The sequence below is a fragment of the Hypanus sabinus genome, chromosome 18 (assembly GCF_030144855.1).
Source record: "Hypanus sabinus isolate sHypSab1 chromosome 18, sHypSab1.hap1, whole genome shotgun sequence".
NCBI lineage: Eukaryota > Metazoa > Chordata > Chondrichthyes > Myliobatiformes > Dasyatidae > Hypanus > Hypanus sabinus.
The window spans coordinates 53156150-53177932 of record NC_082723.1 but is presented as its reverse complement, the minus strand read 5'-3'; the positions used below and the strand labels follow the sequence as shown (position 1 = coordinate 53177932).

The window sequence follows — 21783 nt, the reverse complement described above, 5'->3', positions numbered from 1 at the left end:
GTATCAGTGTTACAGTGGGGTGGGTGTATCAGTGTTACAATGGGGTGGGTGTATCCGTGTTACAATGGAGTGGGTGTATCAGTGTTACATTGGGGTGGGTGTATCAGTGTTACAGTGGGGTGGGTGTTTCAGTGTTACAATGGAGTGGGTGTATCAGTGTTACAGTGGGGTGGGTGTATCAGTTTTACAATGGAGTGGGTGTATCAGTGTTACAGTGGGGTGGGTGTATCAGTGTTACAATGGAGTGGGTGTATTAGTGTTACAGTGTAGTGGGTGTATCAGTGTTACAGTGTAGTGGGTGTTTCAGTGTTACAATGGAGTGGGTGTATCAGTGTTACAATGGAGTGGGTGTATCAGTGTTACAATGGGGTGGGTGTATCAGTGTTACAGTGTAGTGGGTGTTTCAGTGTTACAGTGGGGTGGGTGTTTCAGTGTTACAATGGAGTGGGTGTATCAGTGTTACAGTGGGGTGGGTGTATCAGTGTTACAGTGGGGTGGGTGTATCAGTGTTACAATGGGGTGGGTGTATCAGTGTTACAGTGGGGTGGGTGTTTCAGTGTTACAGTGGGGTGGGTGTATCAGTGTTACAGTGGGGTGGGTGTTTCAGTGTTACAATGGAGTGGGTGTATCAGTGTTACAATGGGGTGGGTGTATCAGTGTTACAGTGGGGTGGGTGTATCAGTGTTACAGTGTAGTGGGTGTTTCAGTGTTACAATGGAGTGGGTGTATCAGTGTTACAATGGGGTGGGTGTATCAGTGTTACAGTGGGGTGGGTGTATCAGAGTTACAGTGTAGTGGGTGTTTCAGTGTTACAATGGAGTGGGTGTATCAGTGTTACAATGGGGTGGGTGTATCAGTGTTACAGTGGGGTGGGTGTATCAGTGTTACAGTGTAGTGGGTGTTTCAGTGTTACAATGGAGTGGGTGTATCAGTGTTACAATGGAGTGGGTGTATCAGTGTTACAGTGGGGTGGGTGTATCAGTGTTACAGTGGGGTGGGTGTATCAGTGTTTCAGTGGGGTGGGTGTATCAGTGTTACAATGGGGTGGGTGTATCAGTGTTACAGTGTAGTGGGTGTATCAGTGTTACAATGGAGTGGGTGTATCAGTGTTACAGTGGGATGGGTGTATCAGTGTTTCAGTGGGGTGGGTGTATCAGTGTTACAGTGGGGTGGGTGTATCAGTGTTACAATGGGGTGGGTGTATCAGTGTTACAGTGTGGTGGTTGTATCAGTGTTACAATGGGGTGGGTGTATCAGTGTTACAATGGAGTGGGTGTATCAGTGTTACAGTGGGGTGGGTGTATCAGTGCTACAATGGGGTGGGTGTATCAGTGTTACAATGGGGTGGGTGTTTCAGTGTTACAATGGAGTGGGTGTATCAGTGTTACAATGGGGTGGGTGTATCAGTGTTACAGTGTAGTGGGTGTTTCAGTGTTACAATGGTGTGGGTGTATCAGTGTTACAATGGGGTGGGTGTATCAGTGTTACAATGGAGTGGGTGTATCAGTGTTACAATGGAGTGGGTGTTTCAGTGTTACAGTGTAGTGGGTGTATCAGTGTTACAGTGGGGTGGGTGTATCAGTGTTACAGTGTGGTGGTTGTATCAGTGTTACAGTGTAGTGGGTGTTTCAGTGTTACAATGGAGTGGGTGTATCAGTGTTACAATGGAGTGGGTGTATCAGTGTTACAGTGGGATGGGTGTATCAGTGTTACAGTGGGGTGGGTGTATCAGTGTTACAATGGGGTGGATGTATCAATGGGCTGCAGAGAGTGTGTTTGATCAGAGTACTGCTGATAGTAAAGGGTGTTGTAGTTTTGTCCCACATCTCTAAATTCAAAGCTGGCATCTTAATGGGCTGCTGTAAAATTGTCTTTAATGTTGGTGGGTGACTGTGGACAGTAGAGAGAGTGAGAAAGTCATTGAGCGATATGGGCTTCAGTCAATTCAACCATGCTAACCAGAAGTTCAGCTAAACTCATCCCATTTGGCAGCGTTTGACACATAATCCCTCTAGATCTTCCCTGCCCATGTTCCTGTCCAAATGTCTTTGAAGAGCACGTGAGAGAGAATAAGTTACAAGGAAACCTGTTGGGGAATAGGATTAGTTGGGTTGCTCTGTGAGTTAGCATAGACTCGATGGGCTGACTGCCCATCAGTGATAATAACGTATAATAAAATGCAGCATGATACAATTTTTTTTGGCAGGTGGGATATAGCAAAAACGGTTGATTAGATGGATCCAAACTGTTAACCTTATTGAAATAAACAGTGGACACTGTACACTGTTGTAATAAAGTTTAATTTATGTATGAGCCTTGCTTCTTAATACATATTATTACTAATATGCTCCTCAGGTATATTAGTCCGCTGGAGTTTTTAAGATGGTTGAGAATGTTCCAAGTCTTGCCCTTTCTCTCTTCTTGGCCCTGTATTCACGTATCCAGGGCAACCACGTCTAACGATGGGTGTTGCTCTGTTGAAATAGGCACAGGGCCCTAGCGTTGATGCTGAAACATTGAAATGACAATGGTCACCGTCTGCAAAACACAACAGAGTCCAGCTGCAGCTCCCAAGTGTGCAGTGTTTAACACCAAGAGTTTCTTCAGAACTTCACCCACTTCATCTGTGTATCTGTGACAGGAGTGTGCCTGGTGTATATTCAAACTTACCTTGGAGTTCACAAACGGAATTCAATGCGTGTATTGTCCCAGTTATCCTGGTGGTAGTGTATTGGGTTCAGACTGTGACTCACGTAGAGGTGGAGTACTCACTGGGCTAATGAAATGCTCTCATTTGCCCACCGTGGTCGTGAATCACAGCCTAAATTCACTTGGAATGAAGTCTTTCCGTTTCCCCAGTGCACATAGCACATGACCTGGGGAATCACTCGTTAGTTTAGTGATGTTACCAGGTTTTGGATATGGACTTCTCTCAGCCTTATAATTTTTATATTCTGTGTTTTTGCCCAATCTTTCCCGTTCTTTTGCGTGCAGGGAAGGGGGTTTTGTGGGTCGAAGTGCCTGTTCCGTTTTTGTTCATTTTTTTGCGTGGGGAGGAGGGATTAGGAATTTGATGATTGTGCTGCCGTTCGTTTCTGTATTGGTATGGTGGCTACCCGGAGAAGAAGAATTTCAGAGTTGTGTACTTCGATAATAAATGAACCTTTGGACCTTTGAAGCAATGAGTATATGTTCACATGTGTTGGGGCACTGTTTTAAAACATTTTGAAGTCCTACCCCCAGGGAGATTAACATCACTTCTGCTTTGCAGTGGTTAGCTGATTGCTCTGGTGAAGAGTTCACCATCAGTTACTGGAAGGACACAGCCTCAGAATAGAGGGACATCCCTTTAGAACAGAGGTGAGGAGGAATTTCTTTAGTCAGAGAGTGGTGGTGGAATTCGTTGCCACAGGCAGCTGAGGAGGCCAAGTCATTGGGTATATTTAAGGCAGAGGTTGATAAAATCTTGATTAGTCCGTGCATGAAGGGAGACAGAGAAGCAGGAGATTGGGGCTGAGGGGAAAATTGGATCAGCCATGATGAAATGGTGGAGCAGACTTAATGGGCCAAATGGCCTAATTCTGCTCCAATATCGTACAAACATTGGACAGGTTTAAAGATTGAAAACAGCTCTCAAATCGTGGAACGTGACCAAACGGTGAAAATCTTTACAAACACAAGCACACTATCTCTATCCTGAATTGTTCAATGTGCTCAAGTTACAGACCTTATATATGAGGATTTCAGGCACATTTATTTAATTTGCAGGTCTCAATCCCACTCCTTTTATGTACAAGCACCCTGACAGGAATCGTCAAATAAAGCCAGTTCTCAAGCAACCTTCCCAAAAAACAAATGTGGACCCTGTTTAGAAAGTTATTTTTTAGTAGCCCACTTTGTTTAGTTAATTAAACACAACACAAACTTAAGTAATCAGCAGCCCTTGATCTGCTGAGTTCCTGCAGCATTTTCTGTTTGTAACTAGCCCTATAACTAGTCCTATAGCTTTTTTGAACTCCTGTTTTTAAGGGAGAAAATGGTAACCGATTTGTTAACATAACAAACTTCAGCCTTTAACGACACACTGAAAACACTGGAGGAACTCAGCATCTATGGAGATGAATAAACAGCCAACTCTCCAGGTGAAGACCTTCATCAGGGTTAGATATTTGTTTATTGAACTTGGCTAAATCAACGGGAAGAGAAGAACCAAGAACGGAGAATAAAGAATATCCTTGTGCATCATTACATTCCAAATTTACCCACTGTGGGCATAATGGTGAATCCGAATCATGTTTCCAGTATATTAAGTTTCCGATGTTATTCGCCCAATAGTAAAATCTAAAGTTAGGTAAAGCTAAACCACCATCTTTTTTAGGTTTCTGTAACTGTTTTTTACTTAACCTGGGGTTTTTATTTTTCCACACAAATGAGGAAATTTTAGAATCCATGTTATCAAAAAAAGATTTAGGAATAAAAATTGGTAGAGCTTGAAATAAATATAGAAATTTCGGTAAAACCATCATTTTAATAGCATTAATCCGACCAACCAATGATAAGGATAAGGGAGACCATCTAGTAGTAAGTTGTTGAATTTGATAAAGCAAAGGTAAAAAATTCAATCTGAATAAATCTTTATGTTTCTTGGTAATTTTTATACCTAATTAAGTGAAGTTATCAGTAACAACTTTAAATGATACCCTGTTATTCAGTAAAGTTTGCGCATTTAAAGGGAATAATTCACTCTTATTCAAATTTAATTTATAACTAGAGAAGCTACCAAACTGAGCCAACAAGGATAAAATAGCGGGAATAGACCTATCAGGATCAGAAATATATAACAAGTCATCAGCATATAGTGATAACTTATATAACTTCTCATTACGGGTAATACCAAAAATATTAGGTGATTCACGAATAGCAATGGCTAAAGGTTCCAGTGCAATATTAAATAATAGAGGACTTAAAGGACAGCCTTGTCTTGTACCACAAGATAATTGAAAAAAAGAGGATCTATGATTATTAGTAAGAACAGAAGCAACAGGTTTATAATATATTATAATATTATATTATATTATATTATAATATAATAAACACACATTACGAATTTGGTTTCAATTTCGTAAGTTTTCCACTCTGAGAAATTTTGTTCTTGATAGCCCTATCTTATTTAACTTTTTTTTTAAACCCTCCTTAATAAATCAAGCCTTTAGCATATGGAAAAGGAAAGGTATAACACGCTTTCATGATTTTTTTTTGAAGGTAGTCTGATGTCTTTTGACCAACTTTCTAACAAATTTAAGTTACCTAAAACTCATTTTTTTAGATATTTACAAATCAGAAACTTTTTATTTAAAGTTTTACCATCCTTTCCCAATTCAACTCCGATGGATTTTTTAGATATAATTTTTACCTTGAACCCTTGTCAGAAGGGTTTAGTGGCTCTTATTTATAATATGATCATGAAGATACAACCAGAAATGTCAGGAAGAATTAAACAAGAGTGGGAAAAAGAGCTTCAATATACTATATCAACAGAAAAATGGGAAAAAAATTTACAAGTGGTTAACTCTTCTTCTATATGTGCTAAACATGCTTTAATACAATTTAAGGTGGTACATAGAGCCCACATGCCTAAAGATAAGCTTGCTCGATTCTACTCCCATATTAACCCTCTTTGTGACAGATGTCACTCAGAAGTTGCTTCATTAACCCACATGTTTTGGTCATGTCCCACCTTACATAACTATTGGAAGGATATATTTGCTATCATTTCCTCAGTTTGGAATATTGATTTACAACCCCATTTTATCACTGCAATTTTTGGTATACCAAATGAGGATGGTAGTCGACTTTCCCCTTCAATTAGATGAATGATCGCATTTGCAACTCTAATGGCTAGAAGGTCTATATTACAAAATTGGAGAGAAGTAAACCCTCCTACCACGTTTCAGTGGTTCTCTCAAACTATTTCTTGTTTGAGCTTAGAAAAAATTAGAAGTACTATTTTTGATCCATCAATTAAATTTGAAGAAACTTGGGGACCGTTTATTCGACATTTTCATATGAGTTAATTTGACCTCTTCCAGACCTTCTCTCTTTTTATCCTTGTTTTGGTATGGAGTTCCGGAGTTCTTGACACTATCATGTATATATAAACTATTATTATTGCCCATGTTAGTTAAGGTTTATTGCTTTATTTTAATATATATTTTTTCTTGTATTTTTTTCCCTTTTTTTGTGATTATCCTTTTTTCATGTACAATTAATTGATTATCTTATGATGTTCTTTGTTGATATCTCAATAAGATATTGATATCTTATTACTAATTTAACTTCAAGCCTAGTGTATTTATAACCCATTCAATGTTATGTTATGTTATATTGTTTTTTTTTGTATATGAAACTCAATAAAAAGATTGAAAAAGAAAAAAAGACCTTCATCAGGACTGAGAAAGAAGGGGGAAGATCCCAGAATAAAAGGGTTGGGGTGGGGAAGGAGGATGCAGGAAGGTGAGAGGTGGTTGGGAAAGATAAAGGGCTGGAGGCGAAGGAGTCTGATCAGAGAGGAGGATAGACTATAGGAGGAAGGGACCGGGGAGGGGGATGGTAGGCAAGCATGAAGAGGTAAACGTCCAGAGTGGAGAATAGAAGAGGGGAAGGGGAGGGAGTTTTCTTTTACTGAAAGGAGAAATGGATGTTCATGCCACCAGGTTGGAGGCTACTCAGATGGAATATGAGATGTTGCTCCTCCAACCTGAGGGTGGCCTCAACCTGGTCGTGGAGGAGGCCTTGGGTTCTAGCTTTGGTTTCATATCCTCTAAGTGGCCCTCACTGATTTTGTCCACACCACCTCATCCATTTTTATGGGCCACTGCAACAACTTACCATGCTAACGGCAAAAAGTTTGATTTCTCTGACCAAGTGTGACTTGTACGCTTGGTACACACCTTGCAGGTGTGGAATATCACACAATGCGAATGGTATTGTTGTGTTTTACCTGTTCTCTTCCAGATCTGTGGCAAGCCTTGCCCCACTTCGTGAGCCGCAGTGCCCCGCAGTGCCAGCCTATCTACTGGATCAGCGTGGTACAGGAGAGGAAGGCGAGGAAGGTATGCTGATTTGGAAGACAAAGAAAGTCCTTGTTTAACCACGGTGGAGTCTGTAGTACTGAGAATATAGAGCCATTACCATAGAGTTATATAGGCGTGGCACAGAAACAGAACCTTGGAACCATCTAGGCTGCACTGCGATCAAGAATCCATTTCTACACCAACCCTACTCTAACGGCTGAAATGGGGTCACTCCTTTTCCCTTACTAGGGGGAGATAGAGAGAGAGAGCCTGTGGTGTGTAGAATACTGGGTGAATGAGTAGTCTTTGGGGTACTGCAAGTCTGTATTTTTATTGATGCTTTGCTGCCCGCTTGAGTGCTCGCTGAGGGGTGCCGATGCTTTTTTGCTGGTGGGTGGGGGGGTCGTTGCCTTGGCGCTGCTTGGGCGTGGGAGGGGTGAGTTGGGGGGTGGGCTTTGACTGTCATTCATTCGTTGGGGGCACTCCTCTGTTTTCGTGGCTGGTTTCAAAGAAAAAGAATTTCAGGATGTATATTGCATACGTTTCTCTGACATTAAATGTACCTATTGAAACTGAACACTCGTTAGTCCCCCCGCATTCTGTCAATTCCTTTCAGATTCTACGACTCGCTTTCACATGAAGTGCAATTTGCCGATTAACCTGCCAACGCACACAGTTTTGCGAGACGGGAGGAAACCGTAACAGACGAGGAAACCCACCTACATGGTCACAGGAGAAACATGCAAACGGGTGCCTATTTTCTCACTTCCCTTCCTCCTCCCCTCGTGTCCATCCCCTGCTGCAGATGGTCATCACCCAGCCAACCCCTCCCCCCACCAATAAGCCCCAACCCAACATCTCCTGGTTCATTATGATCTCCCATGGTGGACGCTACTGGGCTAGTGGCCCATGCTAGTGATTACAGCCAACCATGGCATCATCTTTATCAAATAGGCAAATCTCCATCGGGATGACTTGGAAGTGGAGGCAGCTGTCGGCTAGATGGGACAGAGAGGAATGTAAAGTCAACCGTTTCAAGTTGCTTTTGGCTGGAGAGGAAGGGAGAGATGTGGTAACTGAAAGAGACTCCATCGGCTGGTTTGAAATGGGCATCGAGGAGGGACTGATGCTTTGTTGAAAGTGAATAGCAGAGAAGGAGTGATTGACGTGTGTTTTTGGCTACAGCTGGTTTCCAATACATCAGGGTATTCACTCGGAGCCTTATTTAACCTTTTTACTTGGATTATCTTGGGATGGTCAATGGCGCCTAACGGGGACTCCTTTGCTTGCATCTTCAGAAACAGCTCTATTTCCACCTTTAATTTCTCTATTTTTCCCTTTCAGGGTTCTTTTGAAGACCCTGACCTGGAGTCATACCCAGGCTTTGGTTCTTTGCAGAGATGGGACCCATTCTCGGGGTTCCAAGACCGTACGCTATTCGACATGCCAAGGGTTTGGCCTGAGAGTCTCGATCGTGTTTGGAAGCCTAAGGTCTCGGGCCCTGGAGACGGGCGGATCGAAGGTCGGTGTCATGGCAGGAGACCCGTGTGTCGTCGGGGAGGCCGGAAAATCTTTTGCTGTGGGCCCAAAGACCCGAGGTCTTTGCGATCTTCAGACACAGAGCTTGGAAAAAGTGACGAAATGGACTTTTAACATCAGTTGTTGTTATGTCTCCCGCTCGCTGTGAAAATGGGGGGTACCTCCCTCTCCCTTATTAGGAAGAGAGAGAAACTGTCAAATGTTGGATAAAATGCGAAGCCCTTAGGGTAACTTCGGTCTGTGTCTTTGCTATTGCTTAGCACACGCTTGGGCTCGGTGACGGCACTGAAGCGCTTTTTTGCTGGTGGGGGGGTATCATTGTTCGCTGCCGCTTACTGGGAACTGGGGAGGGGCTTTGGGGTTCTCACATTTAACTGTCGTTCATCCTTTGAGGCACTTCTCTGTTTTCGAGGATGTTTGCGAAGAAAAAGCATTTCAGGATGTTTCTTGTATACATTTCTCTGACATTAAATTGGACCTTTGAACTTTTGAATTGCAGCAAATGACCTGGCCAGTGACTTGACCTACCCTCTTTCTGTGGCGGTCATTATGCCCTTATCAATCAGTGCTGGAATATTGTCCCCACAAATCCACCCACCCCCACCCCCGCCATTTTTTAATCACAAAGGAGACTTGGAGCTTTAGAGAGCAACACTATGATGTGCCCTGTGATCCCGGAAGCGATTGCACGTTGGAACGCCCAAGAGTCCTGTGGCTGGAGAGGAGGAGGGAGCAGGCCAGCCATGCTGCTGCTCTCGGGCTGGCAAGCAATTACAAGACATCTTCAGCACTACTTTAAGGTGTGAAAAGTCCTTAGCGCATTTAATGACACAGGGTGCGGTTTTATGTTTGGAAGATGATATTAGGAAAGCACAGAGGAGTTGGTGGCAGTAATGCACCTTAAAGTTGGGCGGCCAGCGGCCATTAAAAAAGATAGAGGAAGAAGAACCTCCATCAGGAGTCTAGGAGAGGCCCTTTGATTTGGAGCTGATGGTGTGGTCTGAAACTGAGAAGGGGGCAAATGAGGTGGAGAGACAGGAAACCGTAGATGTGTGGACTAACCCAAGACATTGATTGTCCTCTTCCTTCCATGGAAGCTCCCTGACCCACTGAGTTCCTGCACCATCTTGTGTGTTGCTGTGCAAACCTGGTCGGAGGTTGGAGCCAGAGATAGGGGTCTTTGGGGACATGTATGAAGGCTCCATCTGCTGTTAAATAGGAGCAAACACCTGATTGCAAGGTGAGGAATGACAGTGAATGTAAGATAAATGGCCAATCAGGAAATCAACAGCTCCGCCAATTTATAAATAATGGACAACTGGCCGCCAGTGACCGGGACCATTGATACCAAGCAGGGAATTCTCTGAACAGTGACATACGTTCCATCTGAAACTTCTTTAGGTTCCTAGTACTTTCCTTGAAAGACAGTAACGGCCGGAAGACTCCGCCATGATGACAGGGATATCACGAATCCCTCAGCTCTCTGCTCTGCTAACTGCCACACTGTTTTGATGGCTCACTGAAAACTTGCTTTGATTTTGTTTTTAGCCTTGACAGATCATCAGATTCGGATATATCAAATTCCCATGGACACCTGCGCGATCAACAGGAGCTCCAGTGAAGTTAGATATGAGGTTCCTTCAACACTTTTCCACCACGCTGTTTTTAATATTGAGCCTTTGATATAATGAAAAGATTGCAGTGCGCGCGTAACAATCCCACCCCCTCGATGAGGCCATTAAAAGAGGTGTCAGGTCACGTGGCCAAGCACTCACTCAACAACTCTCTGAATGAATATAAAAGATTCTATAACCCTGAAGGACTTATTTCTAATTCTAGTCTCTGATTCCGCAGCCAGCAGCACTAGTATCCCTGCATCTTCCCACTGCAGCAATGTGAATGTTATGCACTACCCACCACCCAGCTCCGATCGTACCATAAGAACATAAGATATAGCAGCAGAATTAGGCCATTTGGCCCATCGAGTGTGCTCCACTATTCCATCATGGCTGATTCATTTTCCCTCTCAGCCCCAATCTCCTGCCTTCTCCCCGTATCCCTTTCACGCTCGGACCAATCAAGAATCTATCAACCTCTGCCTTAAATATACGTTGGCCTCCACAGCCGCCTGTGGCAATGAATTCCACAGAATCACCACTTTCTGGCTAAAGGGAAGCCCCTGGATTCTGAGGCTGTGCCCCCAAGTCTTAGACTCCCCCACCCCAGGAAACATCGACTCTACATCCACTCTATCGAAGCCTTTCAACGGTCGATAGGTTTCAATGAGGTCAACCCTCACTCTTCTGAATTCCAGTGAGCACAGACCCAGAGCCATCAAGCGCTCTGAGGGAAATGGACGAGTTAGAGAAGAAAAATGAGGAAAAAGAAAGGATAGGGATAAAACAGGAGAAGGAGGAAGGAGGAATGCGGAGGAGGGAAGAAGGACAGGGAGGAAGAAGAAGAAATGAGGAAGAAAGGAAAGGGGAAGCAGAATAGTTAAACATCTTCATCAATCCTGCTTAGTCAGTGTTGAAGAGAGCAAGAAATGATCTGAGAAAACCCCTCGGTGGTGGAGAACTTAGAAACTATTCGTTTGTGTAGTGTGCAAAAAGCACATCACATCTCAAACGACTCAAATATTACTTCATCCTTCTGAAGTGATCTTATTCATATTATATCTGTGATGTGTATTCCCCAGTTTTACCTACGTTATAGTATGAAATGAGATTAACGATACCAGCCATCCAATTTATAATACACATTACCCATTGTCCATGTGATTAAATGTGGAATTCATTCAATTAAGACCATAAGACATAGGAGCAAAATTAGGTCAGTCCACCCATCGAGTCCGCTCCGCGATTTCATCTTGGCTGATTTATTAGCCCTTTAAACTCCATTCTCTTGCCTTCTCCCCATAACTTTTCATGCCCTGACTAATCAAGAACCTATCAACCTCAACCTTAAATGTCCCCAATGACCTGGCCCCCACAATTGCCTTTGGCAAAGATTTCCACATGTTCATCGCCCCCTGCCTAAAGAATTTCCTCCTCATCTCTGTTCAAAATTAAACAAGTAGGTCAGTGCTGGTATTTTTAAAACAATGAGCAGATGATTATGATTTAGATGCATTAATTATTCACCTGCAGTAAGTTTTAGAGAACAGTATTGTTTCCAATGGTTTTCCCTTACCGTGAATCTGTGGCCTGACAGCGTAGAAAGGATATGACATCCTGGTTATCGGCTGAGGAATAAGCATCGAAGGTTGGGGGAAATGTGACGCGTACAGCCACTGGCAGAAGGAGAAAACAGGAGCATTTTATTACCATTACACTCTACAAACACACTCCAAGCATTGAGACATCACTTTGAATCTCTCAGCAGGCGGTGTTTCTCCCGGCACTATATGCCCTGTATGGATGGGAACCAAACAGAAGTTTGCTTTCAGCTGTCTCACCAGCCCCAGTGTAGGTGCGGTAGTCAGCCAGTGCCAACCTGCCTTCACACTGAACTCATCAGTGACTTGACCAAAATACAATGAAAAGCTTATCTAGATCAGTTCGTTGCGAAAGTCCATTGACATAATACAAGGTAAAATGATAACAGAATGCAGGATAAATTGTTAAAGAGATAAGTTTAGTGCACATAGACAATACAATGCAAGGCCAGGGGCGGTAGTTCAATCACATACTGCAAAGGGTCTCAGCTGCAGGAAACATGTGCCGGAAATTTGGATTTTGAACTTTGAACAAATACCAAACACAATTCCAAACTATAGCAAGAAACTGGAAAATTTTTCAGGAGTTTTTTTCATTCATTTTCTCCCGTCCCCTTTTCTAACATTGGAATGGTTGGACTTTATGGATTAGAAGTACATTTAGCCTGTTATATTGATGTTGACTGAGAAAGAGTTGATTAGACTTAATGGAGCTGTAAGCGCTGGGATGTGGAGTGATGGACGGAAATGCTGGAGGGACTCAAAAGGCCGGGCAGCATCTGTGGAGGAAAACAGAGGTTCAACGTTTCAGATCCAGATGAAAAGTCTCAACCCAAAACACTGACTGCCCTTTACCCTCCATAGGTACTGCTGACCCAATGATGTCCCTTGGCATCTCAATAGTTAAACTTAATCCGACTTGCCGGACGGAAGTCTGTGGTCCTGAGGGCTATGGCAATTCAAATACTTATCCATTACTTTTCAGCAGAGAATTCCAGAACATCCAACACAATCTAGGCAATAGAAATATTCCCTCGATCTTCTCTGATCCTTTACAAATTGCCTTAAATCTGTGCTGTTTAATAGCAGTCAACTCTTAACCCCCTTTACCCAGACTCTTATAAACTTGTCAAGTTCCATCACAATTTTAGAAACCTTGGTTCATTCCAGTGCTTAATCCCCACTCCCTGCCAGTCTGATCATGACCACGAGTACTTGCTCTTTGACCACCACCAGCTTTCCAGCACAACCACAATTTGATGAATTCTACGGTACTTTCCTACCAGCAAAGGATTCATCGTAAATGTCAAAACCTAGCTCAACACCAATCATCTGCACATACAGTTCTGTACTTTCTATCAATTACAGGGAAAATGATGGATGAAAAATGGACAAAACCATTTAATTTGTCATCCGCCACTCTGGAGGTTGCATGATATAATAACAATTTTGTTGACAGGTATTCCACAGAAAATATTCAATTTACAAAATTTCTCTATACTGCCATTGACTATTTAAAGGTACATATCCATGATTTGCAAGGTTTTTTACGCTGCTACAGAAAGTCGGCCTATCTCTGCCCACCATGCATTTTCTCCAGGATTCTACTTGTCATTGGGATTCATCAGAAACTGGATTCTGTCAAAGTGGAAACACGAGGAAATCTGCAGATGCTGGAAATTCAAGCAACACACACGAAATGCTGGTGGACCAGCATTTCGTGTGTGTTGTCTGTCAAAGTGGATTGAATTGCCCAGCAGATCTGAAAATTCCACCTTGCCAATTAATACGTCCACACTAGATCGGATAATTTTGAAAACGCCGGTTTCGTGTAAAACGATAGGCATCCATACCAAGCGTTTTTGAAAATACCTCCATCCACATTAAAATGGGTATTTGGGCAAATGTCCTCTTACTGGGCATGCTCAGGACACATCTACAGAAAACAAGTGGATTTATCCGGTCTAGTGTGGATGTAGCCTTAGTCACAGAAACCTGCAAGTGTTAATATTAGACCTGATGTATTTAGTTGATGTGAGAAAGGTGAGCATTGGCTAAATATTAACAGTTCGCTAAAATTTCCGGCAACACTAATATAAACAATCTTTAATGATACAAAAGACTGCAGTCAATGGAGGGAATGAAAAGCCTGTAGAATGGAAGGTCAGAATTAACACCACGTTTGAAGGTGATCTGGGGGAAAGCAAGATATTTTTGGAAAGAAGAGAATGTGAGGCAGATAATGAATCTTCTGAAAGAGCTGATACGTTCAAGGTCAGCTATAACTGGTGCAAATGCTTCAAGAAGCATGCAAGCCCATATCATGCTCATCTTATGGAGGTGCAGGTGGGACACATCAAGATCTGAACATATTCCAAAGGAGTTAAAATGAATCATTGAAGAAACCGACTATTGTCCTCAACAAGTGTTGAGTTTAAATGACTCTCTGCTCTTTTGGAAGATCATCCCCTGTTCACATTCATTTCAAGGGATGAGGAGGCTGCGTCAACTATCATGACAATCAAAGATTGATTCTTTTCTTCTCGGATGTCGTGCTGCGGGTGATTGCCAGCTTACACCATTCTCATTTGACCGCTCAATAAACCTAAGGGATATTAAAGGCCAATCTTTGCATGGAATGGCAAGGAATAACCTGGTCATCAGAGCCCATCTCATTTTCAACAATGCTCCAAGTTAACAATGAAGGCGTAGCTGAGGAAAAGGACCGCAGTTACCTGGACACACCAGAGGAGGGCGCACTTAGGGGTGGATGGGGTAAGAAATGAGTGGCGGCTCAAAGAGTGTCTCTAAATTCTGACGAGGCCAAAATGATGGCCATAAGCTGCCCGACCTGCCAACAAGTTAAGCCCAGGGATGGCCAGTAGCTCCCTTGGGACATAACCAAAGGGGTACAGGAGCAGGTCAGATCTGGCAGATAGAACATATTGGGTCTCTGCTGCGACAGAATAAAAAGCAGTTTGAGTTGACCATGGTCAACACGTACTCCAAAGTCCTGGTGGCAGTGACGTGTAAACGTGCAGTTAGTATGTGTAGCCATAGTGACTAGGAAAACAAAATAAAAGGGCTACAGCACTTGTCATCCATGTATGGGATCCCCTGGGAAATTCAATCAGACTATTGGCTGGAGCTAAGATCTGCGGTTGGGGCATGGAATCCATGGATGTTTCACATCCAATATCACCTGAGAGCAGTGGGGCTGATCGAACACAACAGGTTAAACTATTACCTGAGCTCCCCAGGGGTGGCTAGGTGTGCTGCAGCAAGCGGTGGACTAATTGGATTCCTGGCCAGCAAGTCCAGCTGGGTCCCCAGTTAACAGTGTCAGACCCTCTGAGGCTGGAGGAGGTGGAGTTGGAAGGGGAATCGGGGAAGGTTCGGGTGCAGTAACCACAGGGGGCCACCAGGGCGGGGAGAGTTTGCGATGCATGGACCATAGAATACACAGAGTGGGGGGGGGTGGGTGTAGCGATACCGGGGGAACCGGGAATGACATGTCCAAATACCCAGTGGTTAACCAGGGAGGGTATGAGTGTGTGTCTCCCTATATTGCAGAATGGCGAAGTGGTGGGTGCAGACGACAGTGGTGATGACGTTACCTGTGGTGGGAGGTCCTATCACATGTTCCTGTGGATGGGGTATGAGTATGCAAACAGAACCAACACATCGGATTTCTGAATTTGTATGAGGACTCTGACCCACGCCGTATACCATTAATACAAATCCTCTTCGATGGTAAGGAAAAAGACTGTTGGGGGAACTTGTCCAGCTCCATTGACTTTGGCATTCTGCTTTGGGTGAAACAGGGAGAGGATAGTCCGTTCCAACAAACCTCGCCCAATCATATGGTTCAGGCCTTAAAGAACTTCAGACTTAGTGACCCCTGGTGGAGTGAGTCCTTTAAGAGCTGGTATTTCCCTACTTGTAACTTGTTTAACCCCTACAGTCCTGCCTCTGAAAGCTATTCCACAGCTGACAAGGACGGGAAAGGACTGTCAGTGTGGGTGGTATTACAGACACAGGCCCAACTAGTCAGTGAGACGCAGAGTACATGAGTAGGAGCGGTATTCTGGAATAACTGTGTCGTTGCTGAACGGTGCGGTGAAGGTGGGTGTTGTGTATTTAATATATCAGTAGTATTTGAGTAATATTGTAAATATGTTGTTTGATTAAACGTTCTTTGTTAAGTTTGGGCACTCCCCAAACACAGGATGGCACTTAAGGGATATGCAGCTCCAGGGCCTTCCCACAGGGTGGTTTAGCTGCTGCTGTCCGGGGTATGTAGTGCCGTAGATACAGCCCTGGGTAAGCACCCTACCCGTGATGCTCGACGTAGAAAGAGGCCTATCACAGGGACAGAACAGATAATAGTCTTTCCCCAGTACTGAATGGCCAGACCATCCCGGGAACTGATATGTGTGACCTCTGCCATGGAGACGCCGGGTAACTAGATGGCCATCGCCAACAAGTCCACGAAGGATGTTCTGACTCGAGTGTCGGCTGAAGTGAAGGCTACTTGAATGGTTGCTTTGCAGAGTCGGATGGCCTCAGACTACCTGCTTGCAGAGAAAGGTGGCACCTGTGCTGTTATTGGTCAAGAGTCGGGGAACATCACTCACCTGGCTGATCATATCTGACAGTCAGTGGATAAGATTAAGAAAGTGGGGGACCAGTTACATAGCTATTACACTTGGGGAGAAGCTGGTAACAACTTGGGTGCTAGGAGGTTAGTACACTGGGTAGTGTCTATTAGGGTTATAGTACTATCGGTATTGTAGTTTTTGCATTTGATATGTGGTTTAGTGGGGTGTTCATGGGGATTATACAAGCCTGAGGCCAAATGTCACTGTGCTGCATCTTTTGAGGGATGGAATGTAAAATAAATCATTAACTTACTTGACCATTGAAAGCCACATCTGCCATGCCGGTCGCTGATTGTCCCCTTTAGGATGTAGCAGCTCTCTCCCATTGGCTGGCTTCCGCATAGCAGCACTGGCGCCCAGTTCGTGCAGCCAAACAGTATAAGAGTAGCGCATGCGAGACGCTCCATCTCTTTTTGCTAGGGGCTCCCCTTCAGACTGGGTCATGAACAGGGCTGAAGGATCATTGGGAAAGTGTGCTGCAGAAAGAGGGGCACGAGTGCACACTTAGATAAAAACCTGCTTGTTGAATGTTTAGTATGGGTGGCTGTGTAATTTGGCTGGACTTAACAAAGTACCTGTTTGAGTTAGAAGAGTTATTGAATGTTTAGCCTCATTGGGGGCTTATGTAAGTATTTATTTGATTTAGATACTTGTGAGTGTTTCACTGTTTATTTGTAAATAAATGGTTAATGTGCTTACTCACAATCAGTGTCTTATGTCCCACTTACTGAATCCAAAGCACCTGGATGGTTGGGGTCCTTGTTGATAGATGATGCTTTCCAGTGATACTGCTCCTTGTAGATGTGCTCAACGGTGTAGAGGGCTTTACCGTGATGGGCAGGGCTTTATCCGCTACTTTTTGTAGGCTTTTCTATTCAAGGGCATTGGTGTTTACAAACCAGGCTGTGATGCAACCAGCCAATATACTCTCCACCACTCATCTGTAGAAGTTTGTCAAAGGTTTAGATGGCATGTCAACCTTCACAAATTTCTAAAAAAGAGGTCGAGACTCTGCCATGCCTTCTTGGTAATGGCACACACATACTGAATCCAGGACAGATTTCTGAACAGCAGCAACTGTAAGACCCCTCAAGCCTGCTCCATCATTCGAATTGATCATAGCTGATCTGACTGCTACCCGATTCCACATTCCTACCTCCTCTTGCTCGTCATTCTCCCTCTCGCTTTTGAAGTGTCATTCAAAAAAAAACTGTTACTACTGGCCTCTGAAGAAAAGAGTTTTGAAGACTTGATTCTGAGAGAAAGCAACGTCACCTCATTTCTGTCTTAAATTAACAAGCCATTTCTTTAAGATAATGATTCATCAACCATAAGAAGTTGTGTTACCTTGTCATTACCTTTCACGGTCTTGTATGTTTCACTGCATAAAATGATATATTATGTACTGTATACTTTTATTACGAGGGGTGATTGATAAGTCCGTGGCCTAAGGTAGAAGGAGTCAATTTTAGAAAACCTAGCACATTTATTTTTCAACATAATCCCCTCCTACATTTACACACTTAGTCCAGCGGTCGTGGAGCATACAGATCTTGGACCTCCAGAAAGTGTCCACTGCATGGGTGATCGATAAGTTCGTGGCCTAAGGTAGAAGGAGATGAGGTTTTAACTTCAAACTTTCTGCATAATCCCTCAAAGAGTTGACCTGCCCATGCATGTAACAAGAGCTGTATAACTCATCTTCTACCTTAGGCCACGAACTTATTGATCACCCCTGCTGTGGACACTTTCTGGAGGTCCAAGATCCGTATGCTCCACGACCGCTGGACTAAGTGTGTAAATGTAAGAGGGGACTATGTTGAAAAATAAATGTGCTAGGTTTTCTAAAATTGACTCCTTCACCTTAGGCCACAAACTTATCAATCACCGCTCATATGTCAATTTGAGATTTAAATGCTAATACTTTTGTTATTCAGATACTTTTCCGATGTATTTTTATTCATGAGTTCTGGAACATAAACCAGAGTTTTTACATTGAAGCAGAAACCTTTTCACTTGCTGATAAATACTTCTGGAATACAACTCTTTCATAAATCAAGAAATGTTGATCAGTCCTTAACACTGTCCACAAATACATTCAGATGTCAGTTGAGGAAAACCCAACTGGTGGAACCCTTTGACAAGATTGTATCCAAAGTTGGCCTTCCACTTCAGTGAATTCGAACTATTCAGCTCTCCACAAACGTCGGGAATTTCTGTTTTCTGAACAATAGATCCATGGAGAGTGGAGTCACACTGAGACACTGACTATTCACATCAATTTACACAAATTCTACATTTATTTTATTTTATTTTTCCTGCATTCCATTCAATCTACCCAAGATTCAATACTCATCTGCACACTGGAGGCAGTGGCCGGTTCACCTCCCAACCTGCACATTTTCAGGATGTGGGAGGAAGCCAAAGCACCCAGAAGAAGCCCACACATTCACAGGGAGAACATGCAGACTCCACAACAACAGCAGCAGAGATCAGTATCGAACCCAGGCTGCTAGAGCTGGTAGGCAGTGCCTCTACCAGCTACAGCACTTTAATGTCCTCAGGGCAGGCTCCAGTAGATACAATGGACTGCAGAAACAATGATGATCTCCAACTATACTGTCGACTTCATGAGAAGAGGCTCATCGTTGAGTGAGCACATGACACAGCACAGGGTGTGAGCACATCAGAATCCTGCACAGCCGACAACTCTTTTGTCACCAAAGTCCATATCTACCTTGGGTACCTGGAATGGGAACCATGTACCAGGCAGGAAAATCCACCATCATAGCAAATGAGATGAAAAGGTTCAAACTGTCAATTATTGGACAATTCTTTAAAGGTATCTAGTTCCTTTATAATTCTAAAAAGGGAAACTTATCACCTCGATACCTTTCCATTTGCAGAGAATTCTGTCCCTTTTCACTGGATGATTTTACCTGTTTCCTCTCTCAGAAACTTGTACCTGATGTTCCTGTCACTACCCAGCCTCAGACCACAGCCAGTAGATCTACAACCCCCAAAAGGGGTGCATTAACCACCATGCAGAGTCAGCTTTGTCTAAAAGCTTCTCCACCAAAGTCAACTCACAACTAGACGCTTCTTAAATATGAATGTGAAGTTTCTGCTACTTGGAACTGAGAATCATAGATAGAAAATCACTCAGTAGGGCACATACTATTTTTATAATATTCTACTCATATGGTTAGTTTCATTATTCCATCATAAAACATATAGTATGTAGTCCTTCAACCCACGGAGTCCACACCAACCAGCAGGCATCAAGTTACGTTAATCCCATTTTATCCTCCCCATATTTGTATCAACTCTCTCCATATTCTACCTGCACACCAGGACAGTTTAATGGAGCTAATTATTGGAACGTGGCAGGAAGCAGAAACCTGGGGGAAGATTATATAGTCACATGGAGGATGTGCAAACACCAGACAGCACCAGAGATTAGGATGGAACTCAGGTCACTGGCACAGTCAGGGAGTTTGTTCTGCCACTTAATGCAGTATAAAGCTGGCAATGCTTAGTTACATGTCTGGGCCGTCCCATGAGGGATAGCACCTTTGGTGAGGGGGCCCATCACGTCCATTCCAGGCAGCTCATTCACTGGACACTCAGCTCTCTCACCTGTGGCTCCAAGTGGCTGTTGGCATGTGACAGAAACCACACTCCGGTATACCAGTCCAACAGGTGGGCTAAACCAGGTGAGGGTAGCCCATGGCCTAGTACCTGGGGAGTGGGAGATGCCTGTCCTAGCATGCAAAGTCAGCTCTGGCGGACTGGGTGGATGAGATCTACAGTGAGATCCAATGGCCTGGAAGGTGGTACAGACAGATAGACAGACATACTTTATTGATCCCAAGGGAAATTGGGTTTTGTTACAGCCGCACCAACCAAGAATAGTGAAGAAATATAGCAATATAAAACCATAAATAATTAAATAGTAATAAGTTAATCATGCCAAGTGGAAATAAGTCCAGGACCAGCCTATTGGCTCAGGGTGTCTGACACACTGAGGGAGGAGTTGTAAAGTTTGATGGCCACAGGTAGGGATGACTTCCTATGACGCTCAGTGTTACATCTCGGTGGAATGAGTCTCTGGCTGAATGTACTCCTGTGCCTAACCAGTACATTATGGAGTGGATGGGAGTCATTGTCCAAGATGGCATGCAACTTGGACAGCATCCTCTTTTCAGACACCACCGTCAGAGAGTCCAGTTCCACCCCCACAACATCACTGGCCCTACTAATGAGTTGCTGCACTGCAATTGCGGTACTGCAATGCTCCATGGGAAGCTAAGGGCGTGACAAGGCACAGACGATGTCATCGTCATCCACTGTATCCAAGATAGACCCCAGTTCATGACGCTTGTTCATTCCACTGGACCCAGACTTCTGAGGCTGAGAGAGTGGAACTGCCCCAGTGCAACAGTTTTTCCACTTTTAAGCCTCTCCTGCACATTGTTGGATGTAATGGACAACCACCTTTATTCAGTGTTAATTGTTAAAAATTGTTGTGTCATACCATTTACGTTTGAATTGTCTCAGCCTATTGATTATACTGTTCTCTATTGGAGCTTTCCACACCCACCTTCACTGCGTTGGTCCTCCTCACCAGCTGGTCTGTACTTTGATATTGGCCCCAACGCCACAAGGTCTGACACCCAACCTCTAGAAAAAAAGAGATTTACACTGTCAGACCATCTGATTCATGAAAGAGGAGAATGATGGAAGATGGATTCAACAACTTGCATGAAGGCCAAGCTGCCAACTTTAACCCATGGGCATAGAGTTGAAGCTGATCTTCACTTGTGGTGTAGTGTTTGGTGAATTGATGGGTCAGCTTAATTATGCATGATAGCTTTAAATCAAAAGAGCCACTGATTCATCCTGAAACCAGTCAACTTCACAGGTGAAGACTAAGTTCACCCATTCATTGGATGTAGACTTCAGTAACAAAATACAAAATCAATATTGTATATTGTACAGCGTAGAAAAATACTCAAGGTAGTCTGATTTGTGGTTAATGCAGGAAAATGGATCTCAGGTAGAAGATGAGCTATGATCTTATCAATGGACAGAGCAGACTAGAGGGATTAATTTCTTCCTCTTGTTTCTGTCTCTTTCATTCTAATGCTGCAATGAGGCGCCATCATTATGTCAAAATCATAAAGAAGTCAATAGGAGACCAAGCTTGTTGAAAAATATGATGGTCAATAATTTCCTTGATTGACTAGAAAATTGGAGTCAATAAAGGAAATGACTAACAGGACAGCAAGAG

The 21783-nt window shown here is 43.5% G+C and overlaps 1 long non-coding RNA gene across 1 annotated transcript; it reads right to left on the bottom strand.

Moving 5' to 3' along the window:
* Window positions 1-7056: 7056 nt before the first annotated feature.
* On the bottom strand, window positions 7057-21122 carry LOC132377521 (uncharacterized). The gene is made up of 3 exons (XR_009506669.1): window positions 21094-21122; window positions 11805-11904; window positions 7057-7117 (listed from the first exon to the last, which is right to left on the bottom strand). It is a non-coding gene; the product is annotated as an uncharacterized LOC132377521 (long non-coding RNA).
* Between the last annotated feature and the right edge of the window lie 661 nt (window positions 21123-21783).